Raw genomic sequence first — 10,498 nt, 5'->3', positions numbered from 1 at the left:
TACCTTTGTGATATTTTCTGCCTTCCAGTAGTAGTGTGTTCTCCATTAATCAATTTACCTTGATTGGGGTTAATTGTTAAATCTGGGCTGTACAGCACAGAGTAAAATAAATAGGTTTCAATTCATAAGAGATGTGGTCTACTAACAAACTATAGTCAGGCCCTTTACACAAGAAGTGGACATTAGTGGACAACTCCCAGAAAGCACATTCCCAGAAAGCACTTATGTCTCTATATGTCATTTTGACACACTACAATTCCCAGAATACAGCTTAAGCTTGGCACTTTCTACTCAGCTGAACGCAGTACTGAGCATGGAGGGTGGGGCTTATGAATAGGAAGTTGGAGCACATTCTGTCAATGGGTAGTATTACTACCAATCATCAAACTGATTCACATCCTTATTGCCTGGTTGGACAAACATTTTTTTTCTCCCAGATACTGCCTTCTGATTGGGAATCATATCCAAAGAAAAAACATTTCTTGTACCAACTGCCATCATAATTTGTTGTCTCTCTAATGCTATTAAACAGATAAGCCCCTACTTCCCTTGAGGTCTAGAGTTTTAATTTTAAAATTCTCAATTCTGATCCCTTCTGCTGAGCTATGCTTCCTGTTTTAGAATGGAACCATGGTAAATGCCATAAGGACACTGCAAATGTCAGACTACCTATGAGCAATACAACAGGAGATCAGTTGGCCTTATTTCATTTCACCAAATGTGATACGGAAGTGTTCCGGTATCTAATATCAATCTGTATTCATTTAACGTCATGTATAGAAAGAATTCTTCCAGTATCTATTAATTGTGTTAATTTTATCATAAGTGTGAAGCAGAAATGTTCTAGCATCTTTTAAATTACATTAATTCTATCCTGAATGTAGTGCCCAAATCTTCAAGTATCTAATGTGAACCAACATTAATATTACCAAGTGGGGTATATTGTCTGATGTTAACACATTTGTATAAACTTTACTGCATCTGTAGTTAACTAACAATACACAGCCAATCATACTTCAGGATATCAACTACAGCATTATAAGGCTCAAATAAATTTTTCATGCAGTGAATATCAGATGAAATTCTACTATTGGTCCCATTTACTGACAGGGTTCACTATGAACAAACAGATTTTGTCATCCCATAGTGACCCCTAGTGAGTAAAAGAAATAGAAGCATAACATTAGACTATTACGTTAGAAAAGTTCTGAATTCCACATTATAAAGTTCCAATTATAAGGAAATTAAGCCAAGTTTAACAATTATCACTATTTAAACCCTCAATTATAAATTTGCCAATACTCATAAAAATCAGGATATGGTAATAAATAAAATGCTTAATGTAATGTTGCTGGGATAATTTTTGACAGGAGTTCAATCAAGGCTCAATCAGGAACATTTCTGTATATCTTTTTTAACTGCCAATTTTATATAGACAAATAATGTGATTCAAAGATTAGCTTTAGGGAGCTCTATTTTTGGTGTTGGAGGAGAAAACGATACAAAAAACTGTTTAAAGATATTCATTAGCAAAGCCTTTGACAAGGTACTGCATGGTAGGTTGTTACATAAGGTTAAATCTCACGGGATCCAAGGTGAGGCAGCCAATGGGATACAAAATTGGACTGACGACAGAAGACAGAGGGTGGTTGTAGAGGGTTGTTTTTCAAACTGGAGACCTGTGACCAGCGGTGTGCCTCAGGGATCGGTGCTGGGTCCGCTGTTATTTGTTATTTATGTTAATGATTTGGATGAGAATTTAGGAGGCATGGTTAGTAAGTTTGCCGATGACACCAAGATTGGTGGCATTGTGGACAGTGAAGAAGGTTATCTAGGATTGCAACGGGATCTTGATAAATTAGGCCAGTGGGCCGATGAATGGCAGATGGAGTTTAATTTAGATAAATGTGAGGTGATGCATTTTGGTAGATCGAATCAGGCCAGGACCTACTCCGTTAATGGTAGGGCATTGAGGAGAGTTATAGAACAAAGAGATCAAGGAGTACAGGTTCATAGCTCCTTGAAAGTGGAGTCACAGGTGGATAGGGTGGTGAAGAAGGCATTCAGCATGCTTGGTTTCATTGGTCAGAACATTGAATACAGGAGTTGGGATGTCTTGTTGAAGTTGTACAAGACATTAGTAAGGCCACACTTGGAATACTGTGTACAGTTCCGGTCACCCTATTATAGAAAGGATATTATTAAACTAGAAAGAGTGCAGAAAAGATTGACTAGGATGCTACCGGGACTTGATGGTTTGACTTATAGGGAGAGGTTGGATAGACTGAGACTCTTTTCCCTGGAGAGTAGGAGGTTTAGGGGTGATCTTATAGAAGTCTATAAAATAACGAGGGACATAGATAAGGTAGATAGTCAAAATCTTTTCCCAAAGGTAGGGGAGTCTATAACGAGGGGGCATAGATTTAAGGTGAGAGGGGAGAGATACAAAAGGGTCCAGAGGGGCAATTTTTTCACTCAAAGGGTGGTGAGTGTCTGGAACGAGCTGCCAGAGGCAGTAGTAGAGGCGGGTACAATTTTGTCTTTTAAAAAGCATTTGGACAGTTACATGGGTAAGATGGGTATAGAGGGATATGGGCCAAGTGCAGGCAATTGGGACTAGCTTAGTGGTATGAACTGGGCAACATGGACATGTTGGGCCGAAGGGCCTGTTTCCATGTTGTAAACTTCTATGATTCTATGATTTCATGGGTAGCCTTTGTGGTGGAAGTGCCTGATCAGAAACCAATCAGGTCAAGTTTGTTTATCAAGACCATTCTGTTTTTGAAATATTACTCGCAGAGATACTAATATAATCTAAAATGGATGAACCATCAGGGAACTTTCACTCTTGTTCAAATTCCAAGACGCCCATGTATGTTTTAGGCCTTGGCAAATGAGACATCCCAGCATGTGAATACTTTGTATAACATTTTTGATAATTGAGTTTTTAAACCTGTCTTTTGGAAACCCTGATAATTGTATGCTAGGAGGGCTTTACATCCCTGCTTCATACTGCCTGTCCCATGTGAGACAGCGAAGAGGGGCTCATCACTCATGTTTTGTTTAATTAGAAATTCTTGCTTTTGGAACAGCTCATAATCTCCAGATTTTTATTAGGTAAGGGTATCAATGGATATGGATCAAAAGCAGGTAAATGGATTTGAGGTACAGGTCAGCCATGATCTAATTGAATGGCAGAATAGGCTCGAGGGGCTAAATGGCCTACAACAGTTTCACACTTTTCTCATTCTTTCTCCATCATATTTTCTGTAAGTTTCTCCTATCCTTTCGCTTCTGTATGTCAAAGCAATGCGTCTGTCTGCCCCTCACATGCATGTTTATCAATGAAATCAATTTCTATATCTTATCTTTATTAAAGCCCAGATATATAGCAAGATGACAACCAATATGTATCAGAAATAAAAACAGAAAAGGCTGGAAATACTCAGCAGGTCAGGCAGCAACTGTGGAGAGTGAAATGGACTATAACCTGGTGTTGTAAGACTCCTTACAAAAGATGGGTCTAGAGGAGCTGTAAATGACAACAGCAGAACCATTACCAGCACGTTATCCCAAAAAATGTTAAGTCCGGGAGGTTGTAAAGTGCCTAATCGAAAGATGAGGTGCTGTTCCTTGAGCTTCATTGGAACAGTGTAGGAGGCAGAGGACAGAGAGGTCAGAGTGGGAGTGGGACAAAGAATTAAAATGGCAAGCGACCGAAGTTCGGGGTCACCATTGCGGAGTGAACGGAGGTGGTCAGCAAAGTGATCATCCAATCTACGCTTCGTCTCCCCAATGTTGAGGAGACGGCATCATGAGCAGCTTTACCTGCTTTAGGAGTGTTTGGAGCTCTGGACGGTGGGAAGGGAGGAGGTGAAAGGGCTGGCATAGCATCTCCTGTGCTTGCATGGGAAGGTGCAGTGGGAAGGGGATGACGGAAAAGTGGACCAGTATGTCGAGGAAGGAGCGATCCCTTTGGAATGCTGGAAGGAGATGTGTTTGGTGGTGGCATCGTGTTGGAGGTGGCGGAAATGGCGGTAGATGATCCGTTGAATGTGGAGGATGGTGGGGTGGAAGGTGAGGACAAATGGGGCCCTATTGTGGTTCTGGGAGGGGAAGGAGTGAGGGCAGAAGTGCAGGAAATAGGATGGACACAGTCAAGGGCCCTGTGAACTACAGTGGAGGGGAATCCTTGGTTCAGGAAAAAGGAAGACATATCGGAAGCACTGCTGTGGATGGTGGCATCAGAACAGATGCGACAGAGATGGAGAAACTGGGAGAATGGAATAGAGTCCTTACAGTAAGCGGGGTGGGAGGAAGTGTAATCAAGGTAGATGTGAGAGACAGTGGGCTTATAGTAGATATTAGTTGACAGCCTATCCCCAGAAATGGAGATAGAGAAGGAAGGGAAGAGTCGGAGATGGACCACGTGAAGGCGAGGTAGGGGTGGAAATTGGAAGCAAAGTTGATGACATTTTCCAGTTCGGGGCAAGAGCCAGAAGCTGCACCAACAGTTACCAATGTACCGGAAAAAGAAGTGAGTAGAACTGGAACAAAGAATGTTTCACGTAACCCACAAAATGGCAAGCATAGCTGGGACCCACATGGGTTCCCATAGTGACACCTTTTATTTGGAGGAAGTGAGTGGAGTCAAATTAGAAGTTGTTCAATGTAAGAACAAGTTCAGCCAGGCGGAGGAGGCTGGTGCTGGATGGGGACTGATTGGGCTGCCGTTCACGGAAGCAGCAGAGAGCCAGGTCAGAGGTGGGTACTAGGAACAGGCTATCCAACTGTAGGAGCAGGATGGAAATGGATGGCATAGGGCGCATTCTGGAATTTGAGAACAGAGTAGGCTATCTAGGGACTTTCAGAGAAGGACCAAGCACCAACTCAGGGCAACCCGAGACATAATTCACAGATGATTGGGGACTGACAGCTCTCAAAGACTGGAGTGTGACAGCACACAAGAGTGGGGAGGGAACTGAGGCCTACAGACTGCAGATTCTGGACCAGAGTCACAGCAGTACGAGTCCAGGCTGGAAGTCTGGGACTTGTGCCTTAAATATGCAGGCACTGAAGTACACTGTACATGTGCAGAGGTCCCAACAAAGGCACATGGGGACCAGAGATTAATCAGCAGTCACGGCCCAGGTCAATGATCCAAGCTTTGGCCAAAGGTCAGAAGGCAAGCCGAAGGTCCAAGTGAAAGTTGTTGGAACGATTTGAAACATCGGATTGGTAAGTTGTGAATTTTTTTTTCAGAATTGTTTCCATGTTTGTAACAAATTTATCTTTTTTTTAAAAAAGTATTTTTAGGGGTTTGATTGGTTGTTCATTAGTTACTTTTTAAAATTGGTTGGTTTTAGTCACGAGAGCTTTTGAGTCAATCAGCATAGTTTTCAGCCATTTAGATTTTTCATTTAGCTTATTTCCCATACTTCTCAGATGTAATATTTTCACTTATATAAATTGATTTAGTAATCTAAATACAATCCCATAACCAGGGTATCATACAAGCACAGAGCTTGATGAGTGTTGTGTGAATCTGCTAAACAGAGTAACGACGAGAATTTGGAGAGTGGGAATTCACGGGTAAGCAGTGGTGAGTAGTACAGAAAGTGTGATTTTATCAAACTGGAATTTAACCTAGTTTTCCAACTTTAAAAAAATTGCAAGATGATGTTCTTTACCACAAAGTTCCTGTTGATCCTGGGTTTCGCTGAGCTCAGAGCACAGACCACGATCCAGACACTGGTAGTTTTAGGTGGGACATTTATGATCCGATCTACAGGCACACCCTGCCAAAGAGGACAGATACTACACTTGATCTTAGCCAGAAGGCCTCTTGGACTGTATCAGGATGGTTCCATCCAACATCTTCTGCCTGCAGAACTACCCTAGGGTTTCTGAACTTGAGGAGCGGCTTGAGTCACTGCAGGGCATACAGGAGGCTGAGAATGTCCTGCAGAGCACATATCAGGATGTGGTCACCCTGCAGCTACAGAGTTCAGGAGGATAGTAAATAGGTGGCTACCTGGTAGGGTAGTAAGAGCCAGGCAGTGCACGAATCCTCCAGGATTGTGGCACACACAAACCATTTTTTTAGCATCAGTGAGGGTGACGACACCTTGGGAGAGTGCAATCTAGAGCACATCCATGGCACCATGAGGCAAATAACAGCACAGCGCAGAGTAGAAATGCAGTGGTCATAGGGGATTTGATATTCAGGGGGATAGACAGGCATTTCTGAAACTGCAGACATGAGTCTCACATGGTGTGTTGCCTCCCTGGTGCCAACATAAAGGATAATACTGAACAGGTGCAGAACATTTTGCAGGGGTGGGGAAGAAGGGGATCAGCCAGAAGTTATAGTGTATGTTGAATCCAATGACATAGGTAGGAAAAGGGTTGAGGTCCTACAGGAGCTAGGGAGGAAGTTAAAAGAGCAGAACCTCAAATGCACGGAGCGTGGTAAGGTTAGTGAGCTGCAGGCACAAGTTGCCACATGGGAGTATGATATGGCAATAACAGAGACCTGAATCAAACAAGGGGAGGAATGGGCACTTCACATTCCTGTTACAATGTGTTCAGGAAAGATAGGGAATGGAAAAATGAGGGAGGGGGTGGGAGTATTGATCAAAGATACTGTTACAGCTCTAGAAAGGGATGATGTACACGAGGGTTCAAAGACAGAATCTATTCAGTTATAATTAAGGAACAATAGAGGAGCTATTATGCTGCTGGGTGTATACTATAAGCCACCAAATTATGGGAAGGAAATAAAGGAGCAAATTGCAGAAAGATGCAAGAACTTAGAGTAGTCATAATGGGGGACTTCAATTATCTGAATATAGACTGGGAAAATAACAGTGTAAAGGGCAAAGAGGAGGGGAGGAATTCCTGCTAAGTGTACAAGAGAACTTTCTTGATCAGTATGTTTTCAGCCCAATGAGGAAGCAGTGTTGGATCAAGTTCTGGTGAATGAAGTGGGGCCAGTGGAGCATGTTTCAGTGGGAGAGCATTTGGGAAACAGTGATCACAATATTAGGTTTAGAGGAGTTATGGAGAAGGACAAGGAAAAATCAAATGTGAAAGCACTCAACTGGAGGGCTAATTTCAGCAAGCTGAAGAGAGATCTGGCCCTGGTGGATTGGAATTAAAGATTGGCAGATAAAACAGTAAACTAGCAATGGGAGGCCTTCAGAGAGGAGATAGTTTGGGTACAGACTAGACACATTCCCACATGGGGAAAAGGAAGGGCATCCAAAGCTAGAGCTCCCTGGATGACTAAAGATAGAGATAAAAATGAAACCGAAAAAGGCTTATGATAAATGTCAGGTTCACAATTCAGTAAAGAACCAAGCTGAATACAAAAAGTACAGGGGAGAACTGAAAAAGGAAATGAGGGGCAGAGAGTGTATGAGAATAGAATAGCAGGTAACAAAAGGGAATTCAAAAATCTTTTATAAATAATATAAATAGTAAAAGGGTAGTCAAAAGAAGGGTGGGCTGTTTAGGGACCAAAAATATCTTCTTGTAGAGGCAGAGGCAATGGCTGAGGCACTAAATGAATGCTTTGCATCTGTCTTCACTAAATAGGATACTGCCTATGTCACAGTAAAGGAGGAGGTAGTAGAGAAATTGGATAGGATAAAAACAGAGGCATTAAAAAGGTTGGAAGTGCTCAAAAGTAGAAAAGTCACTCGGTCCAGATGGGATGCATTCTATGTTGCTGAGGAAAGCAAGAGTGGAAATTGCAGAGGTCTGGCCACAATCTTCCAATCCTCCTTAGATATGGGAATGGTGCCAGAAGAGCGGAGGATTGCAAATGTTACACCCTTGTTCAAAAAAGGGGAGATGGATAAACCTGGCAATTATAGACCAGTCAGTCTAATGTCGGTGGTGGGGAAACTTTGAGGCATTAATATGGGACAAAATGAATTGGCACTTGAAAAAATATGGGTTAATGAAAGCCAGCACTGATTTGTTAGAGGCAAATTGTGTTTGACTAACTTGATTGAGTTCTTTGATGAAGTAACGGAGAAGGTTGATGAGGGTAGTGCAGTTGATGTGTATATGGACTTTCAAAAGGTGTTTGATAAAGTACCACATCATTGACTGGTTAGCAAAATTGAAGCCCATGGGATTAAAGGGGGCAGTGGCTGCATGGATACAAAATGGGCTAAAGGACAGAAAGCAGAGTAGTGGTGAATGGTTGTTTTTCCAGACTGGAGGGAAGTGTGCATTGCCCCCACTGCTCTTTTTGATATATATTATTGACCTGGACTTGGGTATACAGGGCATAGTTTCAAAGTTTGTAGGTGACACGAAACTCAGATAAGTCGTAAACAGTGAGGATAGTAACAGACTTTAGGAGGATAGACTGGTGAAATGGGCAGATACATGGCAGATAAAATTTAACACAGAGAAGTGTGAAGTGATTCATTTTGGTAGGAAGAATGAGGAGAAGTAATATAAACTAAATGGTACAATCTTAAAGGGGGTGCAGGAACAGAGACACCTGGGTGTATGTACACAAGTCATTGAAGGTGGCAGGACAAGTTGAGAACACTGTTATAAAGGCACACAGGATCCTTGGCTTTATAAATAAAGGCAGAGTACAAAAGCAAGGAAGTTACGCTAAATGTTTATAAAACACTAGTTAGGCCTCAGCTGGAGCAGTGTGTCCAATTCTGGGTACCACACTTTAGGAAGGATGTCAAGGACGTGGAGAGGGTGCAAAGGAGATTTACTAGAATGATACCAGGAATGAAAGACTTCAGTTACGTGGAGGCTAGAGAAACTGGGGTTATTCTGCTTAGAGCAGAGAAGGTTAAGGTAAGATTTGATAGGTGTTCAAAATCATGAAGGGTTTTGATCGAGGAAATAAGGAGAAACTGTTTCCACTGGCAGAAGGTAAATAAGATAACTAAGATAAATAAGAAGCAAAAAGTAATCCAAGTGGGACGTCACCAAGGAAGAGGTAAGTGATTGGTTGGTGAGTATTTTCCTGCTGAATTTGTCTAAGGTTAGAGTTTGTGGATTCTAGGGTCTCTGTTGTGTAGTGGGGACAGCTGTTCAGCAAGGGCCCTTGAGTATACCTTTTAATTGAAGTGAAATTGGTGGGATTCATTTAATTTGAATTAATTAGTTAAAGGGTAAGTCATGTCAGGACAGCCCAGCCTCGTGTTATGCTCTTCCTGCTCTATGTGGGAAATCAGGGACCCTTCCGGTGTCCCTGACGACCATGTGTGCGGGAAATGTATCCAGCTGCAGCTACTGACAAACCGCATTGCTGCACTGGAGCTGCGGATGGATTCATTATGGAGCATTCGCGATGCTGAAAACGTCGTGGACAGCACGTTTAGTGAGATGGTCACACCGCAGGTAAAGGTTGTACAGGCAGGAAGTAAGTGGGTGACCTCCAGGCAGAGTAAGAGGAGCTGGCAGGCAGTGCAGGGGTCCCCTGTGGCCGTCCCCCTCTCAAACAAATATACCGCTTTGGATATTGTTGAGGGGGATGACTTATCAGGGGAAGGCAGCAGCAGCCAACTTCCTGGCACCAGGGGTAGCTCTGCTGCACAGGCTGGGAGGAAAAAGAGTGGAAGAGCTATAGTGGTAGGGGATTCTATCGTAAGGGGAACAGACAGGCGTTTCTGTGGCCGTAAACGTGACTCCAGGATGGTTTGTTGCCTCCCTGGTGCCAGGGTCATGGATGTCACTGAGCGGCTTCAGGGCATTCTCAAGGGGGAGGGCGAGCAGGCAGAGGTCGTGGTCCACATTGGGACCAACGACATAGGTAGGAAGGGAGATGAGGTCCTGCATCAAGAATTTAGGGAGCTAGGTAGCAGATTAAAGAGCAGGACCTCAAAGGTTGTAATCTCTGGATTACTCCCAGTGCCACGGGCTAGTGAGTATAGAAATAGGAGGATAGAACAGATGAATGCGTGGCTAAAGAGTTGGTGCAGGAGGGAGGGTTTCAGTTTTCTGGATCACTGGGCCTGCTTCTGGGGAAGGTGGGACTTGTACAAGTCGGACGGGTTGCATCTGAACCAGAGCGGGACAAATATCCTTGCGGGGAGGTTTGCTAGCACTGTTGGGGGGGGTTTAAACTAACTTGGCAGGGGGATGGGATACAGAGTGGAGCTACAATAGGGGGTGATGTGCAGCCAAATATTGAGAAAAAAAGTCAGCTTGGAAGACAGGGCAAATATGTAAGAGCAAGGCTGGATGGCATCTATTTTAATGCAAGGAGTCTTGCAAATAAGGTGGATGAACTGAAGGTGTTGATAAACACATGGGAGTATGACATTGTTGCTGTCACAGAGACATGGTTGAGGGAGGGGCAAGACTGGCAGCTCAATATTCCGGGGTACAGAATCTTCAGGCGAGACAGAGGGGGAGGTATAAGAGGAGGGGGGGGGGGTCGCAATATTAATTAAAGAATCAATTACTGCCATAAGGAGGGATGATATATTAGCAGATTCCTCTAATGAGG

This window comes from Heptranchias perlo, chromosome 17 (assembly GCF_035084215.1).
Source record: "Heptranchias perlo isolate sHepPer1 chromosome 17, sHepPer1.hap1, whole genome shotgun sequence".
NCBI classification, from domain to species: domain Eukaryota; kingdom Metazoa; phylum Chordata; class Chondrichthyes; order Hexanchiformes; family Hexanchidae; genus Heptranchias; species Heptranchias perlo.
This window is presented reverse-complemented; position numbering follows the sequence as displayed.